Consider the following 14,915-nt stretch of genomic DNA (forward strand, 5'->3'; position numbering starts at 1 on the left):
AAAGAAAAAATGTTGAATAAAATTCTATCATAGATCACACATTTCTCATGAAAAAGTCCCTTTGTAGAAGGCTCTGGTAATGATATTTGTTTTCATAAAATAGATAATTTAAAAGATAATTTTGGTCTACCTTACACTAAAGTTTAGATTGCAGTTTTTTAATATTATTTATTGCATTGGTAATACAAAGAAACCAGAGAATAGAATGTTGACGCTATCATTATATCTTATAGTGCCCTGCTTTTTTAAACATGAGATAGATTAGCTTTATTTTTCTTTAAAATAATAGTCACTTTTTATTAAACATATAAAATATTGCAAAATTAAGACAAAAAAATATCTAATGGAACTTATATTTTAACCATAGACACAAATAAGACAGTATTTTTATGTAACATTTTGTAGCACACCTTTTTTCTCACTATCATTTATGAAAGTTTAAAGACACACAAGGTACAAAATTAAAACATGCCAGTATAAAACAAATTATCCAACTTTTAATGTAATTTTATGTAACAGAAAATGCCATTCTATAGGATATGATGTTAGCATGCATATATACTTTCATGGCAATCTTCAAAGTGCCCCTTGTTTAAAAGGGATAAGTTTTTAATTCAAGTTTATTACAATTTTTATTTAATATTAATAATTAGTAGATAATTAAAACACATTTGAAGAAACATTGCTTATTTTGTGAATAACTAAGAATTTAGTTTAAGCATCTAGAAGTTTTAAATTGCCAGTGCTGTTTAAATAACCTATTTATATTAGGAATTATAAGAAGAAATTTAAGGATATTGAAAGTAGTTAACTGCTCAGAACATGGAGGGCATTATAATAATAATCATTTTCAAAGATTAAAGAAAACCGATATTTTAGTGAGGGCAAAAATGTACTTGTTATCTTTAACTTAAAAAGTTTACTTTAACCTTTTAATATCTATTTCTAATATTACATATTACTAAAATAAAATATGCATGTAATTTAGAAATAAACCTTAAAAAAAACCTATAGGGGGACATAGAATATCAAAATAATTTGGAAAACACAAGCCTACGGCACTGAATTTAGTTGACCTGCCCGTTGTCATGTAGCCAGCCAGTATCAGCATCCAACCATGTCTAAGCCCAGTTTCCTCTTTTATTTTCTAGATAATTAATCATTTTATTAATCATGCTAGCATTCAATGAATAAAAGGGTCAGTGACACTTTCAAATGCCAAAGATTCCTAATGAAACACACACAATGCTTACGTGACCTTAGAAGTCTAGGTATTGCTGAGGGTGGCAATCAACTCTGATTGGTTAACAAATAATGAGAGAATGAATATTATAATGAGAGATGAGCTTTATCCTAATGAGACTCTAGGAGACTAGACTCCAGCTACTCAGCCTTGATCAAAGAGACTTATTTATACCCATATCACTCCACTTATGGTAATCTAGAAAAAAGGGATGAAATACATTTTCCCAGTCCTGAGTAAAACACAATGGGCTAGAATCCATTAATTCACCTAAACTAAAATTTCTTTTTTTTTCAGGTTTCTTTTTTAAATTTAGTATTTTATTTTCCCCCCGTTACATGTAAAAACAATTTTAACATTCCGTTTTAAAACTTTGAGTTCCACATTTTCTCTCATCCTCTATCCCCACACCCCTGATTGAGAAGGCAATTCTGTATAGGTTATGCATGTGTAGTCATGCAAAACACATCCATAATAGTCATGTTATGAAAGAAAACAGACAAGAAAAAAAAACTTCAAGAAAAATAAAGTTTAAAAAGTATGTGCTTCAATTCATGCTGAAACACCATCAGTTCTTTATCTAAGGATGGATGGCACAGTTGTCTTGTATTGTGGTATTACTGAGAATAGCTAAGTCATTCACAGCCAGTCATCTTACAATTTGCTCTTACTTTGTATACAGTAAATTTCACTTTACATCAGCCCAAAGCTGAGAGCATCCTGCTCATCATTTCTTATAGTATAATAATATTCCATTATAATCGCATTATAATCACAACTCGTTCAGCCATTCCCCAATGGAGGGACATCCCTTCAACTTCTATTTCTTTACCCATAAAAAGGATACTAGAAATATTTTTGTACATATAGATCCTTTTCCTTTTTTTAGCTCTTTTAAGATACAGATTTAGTAGTGGTATAGCTAGATCAAATAGTATGCATGGTTTTATAGCCCTTTTGGCTACAAAATGGTTGAATCGGTTCACAATTCTACCAACAGTGTGTTAAAATCTTTTTTTTTTTTTCCCACATCCTCTCCATTGGTCATTTGTTTTTTCTGTCCTATTAACCAATATAATAGGCATGAGTTTATTCCTCAGAATTATTTTAATTTGTATGTTTCCAATCAGTGGTAAGTTAGAGTATGTCCTATTATCTCCTAACAACTCCTTACTGAAGCTGAAATCTAGCTGCTTGCAAATAATACCACTACTTCTAGTCCTACCCAGAGGGAGCTCGATGGTTAGAACACCGGATTTAGAGTCAAGAAGACCTGAGTTCAAATGCTGCTATGAAATGAGCTATGAAATCCTGGACAAGTCGTTTAATTTAGGATTGTTTCAGTTTTTTCTACTACAAAGTGGAGATAATGATAGCACCTACCTCTCAGAGTTATTGTGAGGATCCAATGAGTTAGTACTTGTAAAGTGCTTAGCACAACCCTTGGCATGTCGCAGTCACTATATAAATTCTTATTGCTTTCCTTTTTGCTTTTCCTTCAAAGCAACAGAGAATTTAAAAAAGTGAATTTCCAAATTTACTGTTTCTGAGGTTTCGAAATTGCTGATTGGGATATCTAATCTACATGTCCCAGTGGACAGAGCACTAAATTTGGAAGAAGAAGACTTAACATTTAAATTATTCCTCAGATGCTTACTGGTTGTGTCTCCATTCATTCATTCATTCATTCATTCATTCATTCATCCCTTCATTCATTTATTTAATCATTTAGTCTTCTGCTACTCGCTCAAAGGTTATCCTTTGAGTTTCCTGGCTACATTTCTTGCTCAAAGATCAAGCCTTAAACTCAATTCACTCTGGATTTCATACCCTGGAGAACAAATCCTCACCCGACTAGCACAGAGTGAATGTAATTACTAAACAGCAACTGTTTCTCTTTTACCCAGCAACCCTGAAGGTCTTGCCTTCCCAGTTTAATATTTTTTTTTAACTAAAGGGGTCATCCCTTGAATAACTACTTAAAGAAACCTATTCATTGAATAGGTGCATCTCCCTCAAAGTGGGAATGTGATATACCTTAGCCTGAAAGGGCCAGTGTCTCACATTGCATCCTGGGTCATCTCCAGTCATCCTGATGAATATCAGTCCACCGGACCCAGATGACTCAGGAGAAGAAAGTAAGGCTCATGACCTTGAACAGCCCTCCTTCACTCAAATCAAAGTCAACTGCAAGTCATGTCATCATCTTGATGCCATGGTCCTCTTTGAGAATGAAGGACAAATACACAACTGACTGTGTAATACTGAGAAAGATACTTAATTTTTCTTATATTGTTTCTGCACTTATAAAATGAGATAATAAAAACACTTATGGGTAGGAAGGTGGTACAATGAATAAAGTGCCAGGGCTGAAGTTAGCAAGACTAATCTTCCAAAGCTCAAATCCAGCCTCAGACACTTACTAGCTGTATGACCTTGGGCAAGTCACTTAACCTGTTTGTCTAAGTTTCATTATCTATAAAATGAGCTGGTGAAGGAAATGGAAAAACACTCCAGTACTTTTGACAAAAAAAAACCAAGACAAAACAAAAAAAAAATAAAACAAATGGGGCCATAAAGAATTGATAATAAATGAACAAACAAAAACAAAAGATAAAGGTACAGGGAGTTACCACAAAAAATTACAGACAGCTTATTCTTAAGGTGTTTAGACTTATCAGGGGTTACAGACTATAAAAGGGAGTTGTAGACAGTCTTTAATAGATAACTTCAAGTCACAAAAATTTAGGACTTATCAAATATATAGAAAGACAAAGAGTCAGACAGGACTGAAGAGTAACAGCTTTCCCATGAGGAGGACTCAGTCTGCTCTGGCCCAGCATGAAGATGAAATTTCCCTCACTTGTTGGTAATTGGTCTGCCTATGATCAGCCTGTTTTCCCAAACTTGAGACCCACTGAGACATGAGACAAGAGGACAGATGATCAACTTGACCAGATGTAAGAATGATATTAATCAGGAGCAAGAATTAGGCAGCAAAGTCCTGGTAGAACATGACATATGGGAATTTTTAGATATGCAGGATTACAGAAAAGGAACAGATTTGGGTTGGGACATGTAGAAAGAAGGGACAGATATCTTGTCACAAGAAAGACTCAACTCAGAAAATGAAGTTTTGTTAATTACTATTAAATCACTATTCCAAAAGTTGAAATATATTCAAGGAAATATTTATTTTTAAATCAATGCTTTAACAAAATTTACTCATTTTACTATGAAGATTCCATATTTATGAATAAGACTCAACAAGCCCTAAATCAGGAAAATAACTATTTTCTTATTTTCTCTTAAATTGGCCTTGGCTCTGGAGCTATTTCTCCATGCCAATTGCAAGTATAATATGAGAATTACACTATTATCAGTAATAATTTCATATTGGAAAGGGTCCTCAAAGGAGTGTTAAGTACAGTATTCCATTCTACTTTGTATTCTTAAAGAAAAACAAAATACACACACAACAGATTGGAGTTATTAATTTTCATTTCAAGAAGTGCTCTGATTCTTAACTTTAATCATTTTAAATGAATATATTTCTAAGTGTAGAGAGTGTCAGAAATTCATATAATTTTTAGACAAGAGAACCTTAAAAGAGATCACAAGTATTGCACAATGAAAAGATAATTACATGGTGGTTAAATGTAAAGCTAAATTCAGAAACTGAAAAAAAGAAGGTATTTAATGAAAGGCCATTATTGTTTTTCTGCTTCATCTCATTAAAAAATTATTATTCAGTTTGCTCAAAGAAAGTGATGGTTCTATTAGTCTCGTTGGGGATAAGACTTGGAATATTACTATGAGATTCTCAAGAACACATTTATTTCTTAAGAAAATCATAGAGACATTTTTCAAGCTATAACATATCCTCCTACAGGAATATATTTATCGATGGAATGAATTCAAGTCTCTAGAAATGAAGAAATCTGTAAGAAATCTGTTCATTAAAAAGTGTAAGTTCATCCTTTATTGAAATTACAAATAAAGTGCTCTTAAGATGCATCCATACATTCAGTCAAAATTGATTTTTCACAGTTTGAAATTATGCAGTAAATAGCCCTAAATTTGAACCAGATTGTACTCTTGATACAATAGACTAAGAAAGTTATTAGTAGGAAGAAATGACATAGTACTTGCAAAAAAAAATCTTCATGGAAGCTTTTTATTGTGATGCCAAAAACAGGTACCCAAATAATAAGGAATATTGGCAAAGGCATACTACTAGGTGATGAGTAAAAACAAATAGAAAAAAGCTCAGAGAAGCTTTGGAAAACTTAGATAAAGTGAAGCACAGTGAACAAAACAACATAGTAAAAATAAAAGTGTCAACAAAGTGGATACGGTGAGGCAATAAAACTTTGGTCAGTTATGTCATGATTTTGTATCATATACATTCTTATATTAAAGACATATGCCTCCTTTTGCATAACAACAAACTTTTTCAGGGCACATGTTTCTATAGATTTGTTCAATCAATCAAAAATTAATTATTAAATGATAGATAGTATGCTAGTTGCTGGGGATACACATGTAATTAATGAGACGATCCTTACCTGCAAGGAACTGACAGTATAACGTGGGAGACAGAATGATTATAGATAGATAGATACATAGATAGATAGATAGATAGACAGACAGACAGATAGATGATAGATAGATAGATATAGACATAGATATAGATATAGATACATACATGATATACATGATATATATACAGAGAGTATATATATATATATATATATATATATATACAGAAAGAAAGAGTATATATATATATATATATATGTATGTGTGTGCAGACACAGAGAGAGGTAGATATGGAGTTACTCTTCATATTTGTCTTATATAAAATTATATAGATATATATATATACTAGGCTATGTGTTTGTGTACATATGACAACACATATGTAACTTAAATGTTTATATGATGCATTTAAATTATATATAACACATATGCTTATGCATATTAAATATAAAGTTAGTTAATATCAATAAATACAAAATAGTTACATATAAGTCATTTAGGATATAGCACAGTAATAATTGGAAGAAATGAGATCAAATGAGAAAACATTTTTTAAAAAATGCTTAGCACAATTCCTGGCACATGGGAAGCACTATATGTTTATTTTCTCCAATTCCTCATAGAGAGCAAGGTGTCATATAGAAGGTGACATTTCAGTTGATACTTGAAGGTTTTATGAGTTGGAAGTGAGGATGGAGAGCATTCTAAGACAAAGAAGAGACAGTACAGAGGGACAGAGGTGGGATATGGAATGGCATGGATAAGGAACAAATAGATTAGTCTGGTTGGATTTCAGAATGATGGAAGGAAAATAAATACATGAGAATGAATAGATTGTGGTCAGTTTGTAAAGAACTTTAAAAGTTAAACAGAGGAGTTTATATGTGATTGTAGAAGCAATAGGAAGCTACTGGAATTGATTTAGTAGGAGTGCAGCATAGTCAGATCTGGGCTTAAGGAAAATATTTCTGCCAATCTGTGGAGGATATACTGAAGAGGAGAGACTTGAGGAAGGGAGAACAAGCAATTAGAAGAATATTGCATCAATCTAGGAGAATGATGATGAGTTCTTGAAGGAAGGTGGCAGCTGTGTGAATGGAGAGAAGATGTCAGATGCAAGGGGTGAGATAGAAATGATAATGTTTGGCAACTGACTGGTTATGTAGGGTGAGTGAGAGAGTAGAAGCCAAGATAATGGTGAAGTTATATATTTGGGAGATGGGAAGAAGGTTGGTGCCTTTGGCAGAAATAGGGATTTTATGAAGGGCTGGGTTTAGAGGAAAGATAAAGTTTTGTTCTAAACGTGATGAATTTGAGATGTCTTCGGAACATCCAGTTTGAAATACACAATAGACACCTAGAGATGCAGGGTAGAAACTTGGGAGATACTAGATCTGAACAGATAGATCTAAGAATCATCAACACAGGCATGATAATTAAATCAATGGGAGCTGATGAGGTCACCAAGAGAATGTATGGAGAAAGGAAGAAGAGGCTTAGGACTCTGTCTTGGGAATCACACATAGTCAGTAGCTCAGTAACTGTGAAGTGGATTATGAATGAGCAAAGGAGACCAAGAAGATTTAGTTAGAAAGTCAGTGTAGTCAGACAAAACCCATAAATGAGAGTATCCAGAAGATGGTGGTCCACAATATAGAGTATAACAGATAGATTGAGAAAAAGGACTTAAAACAGGACTTCAGAATTCATTGGGGGTTTCTTAGGAAATGACTTTAAAAAAAAGTAAAATATATCAGTGAATTATTTTCCCCCTCCCCAAGGACCCATGAATGGAAGTATTCATCTGTATGAGTGAATTCATACTGCTAGGCACCAAGAAAATCTTAGAGATTGTTTTTAAACATTATTAGCTTAAAAAAAAACCCTTTCTATATTATCTACATAAAATTTGCAATACTTTTTTCTGACCATAAACAATTTATTCCAAAAATCATTGAACAAAGAAAGCAATTAAAAATATTTAATTCAAAAAATCTACTCTTTGTATACTATGCAGTGCATGTGTATCAATTTATCAATCAACAAGCATTTATTAAGTGACTAATATGTGCCAGTTCCTCTGTCAGGAAAAAAAGATAAACAAAGACAAAAATAAAGTAATTCCTGACTTCAAAGACCTTGTATTCCATCATGCATTCCTTTACAAACATACATACATACATATATGCATACGCACACATATATAGTGTATGCATAGCCTTGCATACCTTTACAATTACATACCTATACACACATAATCATACATGCACACATACATATATAGCAATATATGTAAAATAATGTACAGAAAATGTATCTATCATCTACTGGTTGATTCATGCATCCATCTACTTTTAATTTGGAGGTATAGTCTAATATATACAGAAAATTATATGTTCATTATATGGGGATCTACATATATGCTTTTATATGTAACTATAACATTATACTATACACAACTGCATCTTAGTTATTTTTGCACTTAATCTTTGAAAACCTGACATAGGAGAAAGGTAGCAGGACAGAAACATCTAGATCATCATTATACTACATAATAACTATGCAGCAGAGAGTCCTAATATTGAGAATTCTGGTACCAGTATTAGATTCAAGCAAACTGGGCCCCTGCTACAGATCCCACACTGGAGGTCTTCCCCTTCCATGCTTTGGAGGATTCCATTCTGATAAGCCCTCAAGGATCATAAGTTCTACCAGAATAGGGATTGCATCTTTTATCTTGGTAGCATCAGTGTTTAATTAATAATCCATAATCTAATCACTAAGGGTTTTCTGTACATCAGATATATTGTAAGGTCTTGGAGATACTAATAGAAAAGTGAGACAAGCTCTGACCTCGGGGAGTTGACATTTTACTTGGGAGAATGTGTTCACATATGAGAAGTATAGATTATATTCAAAATAAAGAACAGTGACTTAGAGTGGGACTAAAAGTGGGGTCTTTTGAAGGAGGTGCCCTTGAGCTGAGATTTAAAGAGGGTAATGAAGGGACAAAAGATAAGCAAGTGGAGGACTCAAGGCATGGGGTAAGCATGGGCAAAGCCATAGCCAAGGGAGCTGAGGCATCATATGTAAGGAGCAGTAAGTGCAGCTGGAGGAGAAGGAATGCATAAGCAGCTTGGAAAGACAGGATAGAATCAAACTGTGAAGGGCCTCAAGTGCCCAACTGAGAGTGTGGTATTTGATTCAAAAGGCAGAGGAGAGTCCCTGAGGCTTCTAGAGGAAAGGAATGATACTGTCAAGTCTGCACTTCAGGAAAATCAATTGAGCAGCTGAATGGAGGATGTATTGGAGAAGGAAATAACTAGAGCAAGGAGACCAACAAAGAATCTATTGTCCTCATCCTGGAAAATGCTAATGAAGTTGTGGACTAAGTATGGCATTTTAATGGCAATGATCACAGTAGTGATTCACTAGTAGTCCAGATTTGCACAGTTGTTTTAGTTCTGCATAATTTAGAGTTTTAAATTATAATGTCTTATGGAAATAGTAAATATAAACTAAATATTCTTAATTGATAGATCAGTATTTCATATGGACTCATAAATGCTCAAATACATCTTCAATTATATTATTGATGTGCATGAGGGCTTTAGCAAATAAAATAATTTATTTATCTACCTGTCCATCCAGTTATACCCCTATAATCCAGTTATCCAACCATTTATCTATTATCGATGTGTATATAAACAGAAATATATAGACATATGTATACCCAACATATATATGCCCATATAAAAATATCCCATATATACATGAATGATTTGAAAATATACATGCAAAGTGTATGTACATACACATATTTTTCTGGGGTTCATCATCCACGAAAGGTAGCCCTGGAAAGGATAAACACACATTTCCAAACTGAAAAAAGGCACGATGTAATTCAAGAAGCAGAACCACAAATTTCATTCTCAGAGAAGGCGCTGACCTCTTCTGGAAGGTAGACACAATAAAAAAAAAAAAAGTGGATGCCTGAAGAAAGCTCCTATAAAAGCGATGGGGTAGTTAGAGCACACTATTGTTTGTATAAGAAATAATTGTATCGGGAGAGGACAACGATTCTAACCCACCTCTAATAAATATTATTCAAAAGCAAAAAAAATTCTAGTAAAAGCCTGTGGTGAATCCTTATTGGTTCTTGAAAGTGGTCCTGAGGTTTTAGAGGCCCTGCAGCAACAAGGAGAACATTCTGGAAGCTAGAAAGGCTTTTCATTATGTGTCTGGTCACAGACGTTGTATCCATTATATGAAGGTCAGACTAGAAAATCCAGAGAGGTAGAATACGTAGCTGCAAGGAAGGTTTTGAATATTTTGGGCCCAATAGTGTTTGAAGTCATCTACTGAACTCTAGAGGAGTGACTGTGATCTATGAAACTGAAAGTTGTACATAGGGAAAAAATCCAAGCTCTCTGAAGTATTTCTAAAAGTTTAAGAAACAAAGGAAGCAATTTAAGAACCTGGAAAAAGATACTATTCTCCACAGCAGGTATCAGGTAGAAGCAAAATTAGGATCATAGATTTAGAGTGGAGGGGATGTTAGAAGATGTTTAATCCAATGATTTGAACTTATAGAAGAAAAAAGTCAAGGTCAAGAGGTCAAGGGACATATATAAGGTCATACAGGCAATATGTGCCAGAAGCTGGGCATGGGTTCAGATCCACTAACTTCCATTGTACTGAGTGTTGAATCAAAAAATATGAAATTATATACACAATTATACAAATTTATAAGCAAGAAATCTATTTCATTTAATCCTGAAGACTAGAGGAGAGAGATAGTATATACCTGTCTCTCAGCCAAACTTCTCTCTCCAATACTGACTCCTAATTAATCTCAGTAATTACAAAAGCATCAATGATAACTTTGTTTTCCAAAGGGGTCTTTGAAGGAATTCAGCCCAGGAAGTATAAAAACAGCCTTTTATTCTGTGATAAATACCAGAAGCTTCTTGGGCTTTGATCTTTTACTGAAAAAGCATCATTACTATTCTAAACTGATAACAGACACTTTTTCCCCCATCTTTTTCTTTTCCCTACGATTAATTAGGAGTACGGCTATTGTCACCATTCCCTTCCTTAGGCACACTAAGGGGCTCTTTCTATTTCAGTATATCAAGCATGTAGTTCAATGCTCAATAAATTTTTCAAGTGGAATCTGTAATAAATGGAAAGTAAAATGAATTTTATTAACCATCAGACATGTATTTTTTCCAAGAATTCTGAAGTAGGGAGCCTATTTGGAAGGCAACCATAAATCTTAAAAATATATTGGTAGGGAACCAGTATGCCAAGGTTTCAAATGCAACATTTCTTACAGTATGATGGTCTTTAAATAGAAGATTTAGATACACAATGCTCAGAATGATTGACAAAGAATCATCCTTATTACCTTTACCAATCCTTCTCCATTGTTGGGGCTAAATGAATACTTTTAGTGTCTGGATCATTTGTTGCTGTTTGTTGAAATCTTTTTTTAAGAGAATATACTGTCTTTAACAGTAAAATAAATGTTGACATGGACTTCCTTTTAGAAAAATTTACACTTAATTATAAATCACCCTTATAAGTGTAATTACTTTTTAGTTATTAAATTGAAATTTATCAAACATCACTGAACCATGGGAATGCAGAATTTTGGTGTCAATTAGTATAATGAACTAACCTATACACTAGTAACACATCCCCAACAAGGGCTCATCCCATCTCTACTTAAAAATGGCAAGGGGGAGATCCACCACCTCTCAAGGTGACCCATTCCACCTGAGGAGTAAAGTAATTGACAATTAATTGTTAATGTATAAATTGGTGGAAATGAAGACCCATGACTTACATGAGTGGCAGAGAAGAATTGATGAGACCGTCATACCATTGAGGTGTGTGAAGTGTTCAGTAGGACTAGAACCACTGGTATGAGGGCTTGCCACACCCTTTTCAGGACTTCTCATCCACTTTTGATGTCCACCTTATTCACCCAGCTCTCACCTGTGGCTACAAGAAGCTGCAGCATGTGCAATGGTCATATCCTGGCAAACTCTTGTGCAGATGTGCTAAGCCAGGTTGAGGGTAATCAAGCAGACCCCAAACTTATTGGTAAGTTAGGGGGATGTCTACAGAAAGCATGTGAAGACTTCACCCAGCAGAATGGACAAACGAGAACAATTTTGTTCCAATAGCCATGAAGGTGAATAGAGCAGGCACTGTGGAATGCTTAGAGCTTGGTCAGACATGGAAGATGCCAAGGAAATCCACTGCATTCAGGGTCATCAACAGTCATCTATCTTGCCACTGGACTTTGATGACTCAGGAAGAGAGACTTTTTGTGTCTCTGGTTCATTTATAATCAATTCACATGCAAGTCATGGAATCACCCCATGATGTAATTGACCCTCTTCAAAAACAAAGGGCAAACAACAAATGTAATTACAACATAATTTTAAGTCCTCCCTCCCTACCCTAGATCTGACATTAAGCATAAATTTCTATCTTTTTAACTTTCATTCGTTTCTTCTTTTTCTCCTCTTTAACAGCAAACAGAACAATTCTAATCCCTTTTTCTGTGACAACCTTTGGAATACTATATTTGAAGACAGCTATAATGATCCCCTGAGAATTCTCTTCTCCAGGCTAAATAGCCCTAATTCCTTTAACTGATGCTCAAATGAAATGGACTCAAGATTCTTCACCATGCAGATGCTATCCAACTTATGGTATCACCAGTTTATTAATACAAGATCCAACTAGTTCAAGTAAAAACAGCCAACATTTATATAGCCCTTTAATATTTGCCATTGCTTTTAGTCTTCCTTGTAACTTCATTCCTTAGTACAAGCCTGGAATGTGAAAAGTGTTAATGGATGCTTGCTGACTAATTGACTAAGGACTTGCAGCCATCATCTGTTTTGAAGATCAACCCTAAATTCAATTCTAACCCTAAATGCACTCCGATTCTAACACAGGTGTGTACTCTTAATTTAATAGAAGAAAGTGACGTTCAAAGGTTAAACAACTTGATTATTGTCACATATATATTTTGTGTCCCAGCCAGGATTATAATCTTTAACATTCTGACTCCAAATAAAATATTCTATTTTCATATGTGTAATCTCCCTTTAAATATCTAGCTTGAGGGAGAATAGGGCAATTTAACACAGGATTAGTAGTGGAGAAGTTAACTATGTAGGTAATACTGAAGTACTTTTTTGGTACTAAGTGAGGGAAATTCATCTGAAAAAAAATGTTAATGGCCTTAAAGAACAGAAACTTACAAACCAATTAGGACTGATACTGGAGTAGCAGAATTTAATTTATCAAAATTGCATCATCATTTATATGATGTCATGGCAAATGAAACAATTTCAGTATGATAGTAGAATGTTGCTAAGGTACTCTAGGCATTGAATGAATCTCCTTTAGGAATTTATTGTTGTTGTTATGCATCTGTAATCCAGGGCAGTGGTGTCAAATTTAAGGCCCAAAGGTTCCAAGACATAACAAAATTTCCAGGTGTGGCAAAAACAGATTCAAATTGAAATTGAGAATGAAATTGAGAAAAATGAAAATGAAATTGAGAAAATGTATAATAAAATAAAGAAATACAACAAAGATAATGTGAATTTGTGGCTTTTTAAGTCATTATTAAGCTTATTGGATCATTTCTATTCAAGTGTGATATCCCTGATTCTGGGAACTACTAAATTGATACTCCCCCTCTTGATGAAGAATAGCCAGTTATTTGTAACTCATCCCTAAAGAGTTTCTAAGACACTTGGAGCTTACATAATTTTCTCAGAGTCAGAATGTTAGTATTTGAAATAAACAAGATTCAAACCCATGTCTTCCTGACTCCAATGTTTGTCCTTTATCTGGTTTGAGAACTTATCGATCCCTTACAAGCTAGTCTATGTGCATTTTACATTGCATATCAATGACTGGCTCAGGAGGGTAGAGCTTGTATCAGAGATGAAATCTGAACCAAGATCTTCCTGGATCCAAACACAGATCTTTAGCTACCATGGCATGTCGAATTTAAGGATAATCTGTAAGTATACCTAACAACAGCCAGTTTTTATAAACCACAAAGCCTTTAATACTAGGTTTTTCTTTTGCCTTTGTTTCTTGACCTTTTCTAAAACTGAACCTTAATTATGTAATTAGGACCACAGGAGACAGAGCTGAATGAGATATCAGAGGTCACCTATTCTATACCTTTATTTTTCAGATAATGAAAGAGAGTCTCAGGGAAGTTCTGATAACTTGCCTAAGGTCCTCTCTTTAGAATATGTCAAAAGTAGAATTTGTAACCTGGTTGTTTGACTTTACAATGTTATTCTCACCGTACTGAGGTAGAATAAGCCCCACCGCAGGCATCTCCAGCCCCCCCTCCCCACTTTGGCTATGAATGCTGTGAAATTTGCTTCATATGCAAAAAGATGGGCAGAATAATGGTGGGATCATCAGGATGGAAGCTTTAATTAAAAAGACAAAAGGCACATGCTTATTTAATATGTGAAAGCCTCTTTCTTCTAAGAAGAGCTTTCTCCCTCCCCCAATACCTCTCCCACACAGACACAAGTTTTTCTGGTTCTCCCCCTATCTTTGCCTCCTACACATAATGTCAACGCTGCTGTTATACACAGATATTATCAGCAATTTAACTCATCTTAAAGCCATCCTGGCAGCATACCAAGAGTGACTAGAATAAAAATGTTGTCACTGCAGATTAAGAACATTTTACCTCCTCAAAAATCAAATACCATTAGGAATACATATGCACGCATATATACATATGGACATACAGAAATATATATGTAAAAATACACATATGCATATATTTATATGTGTGTATATATCTATATGCATATATACATATGTATATATATATGTGCATATCTGTGTGTGTATGTGTGTATATATATATATACACACACACATACACTCTTTGGGGGGGGGAGGTGATTTCTTTGGTTTTTTTTAATCTATATCTGTGATCCTGGATAGAGGCATCAAACATTCTGGGCACATGGCTCCAGTGGCACAGCAAAACTCCCTGATGTAACAGCATTAAGCTAAAATATCATTGGTTAATATGTAACAAAATAAACAAAAATAT

This window comes from Notamacropus eugenii, chromosome 2 (genome assembly GCF_028372415.1).
Source record: "Notamacropus eugenii isolate mMacEug1 chromosome 2, mMacEug1.pri_v2, whole genome shotgun sequence".
NCBI classification, from domain to species: Eukaryota; Metazoa; Chordata; class Mammalia; order Diprotodontia; family Macropodidae; genus Notamacropus; species Notamacropus eugenii.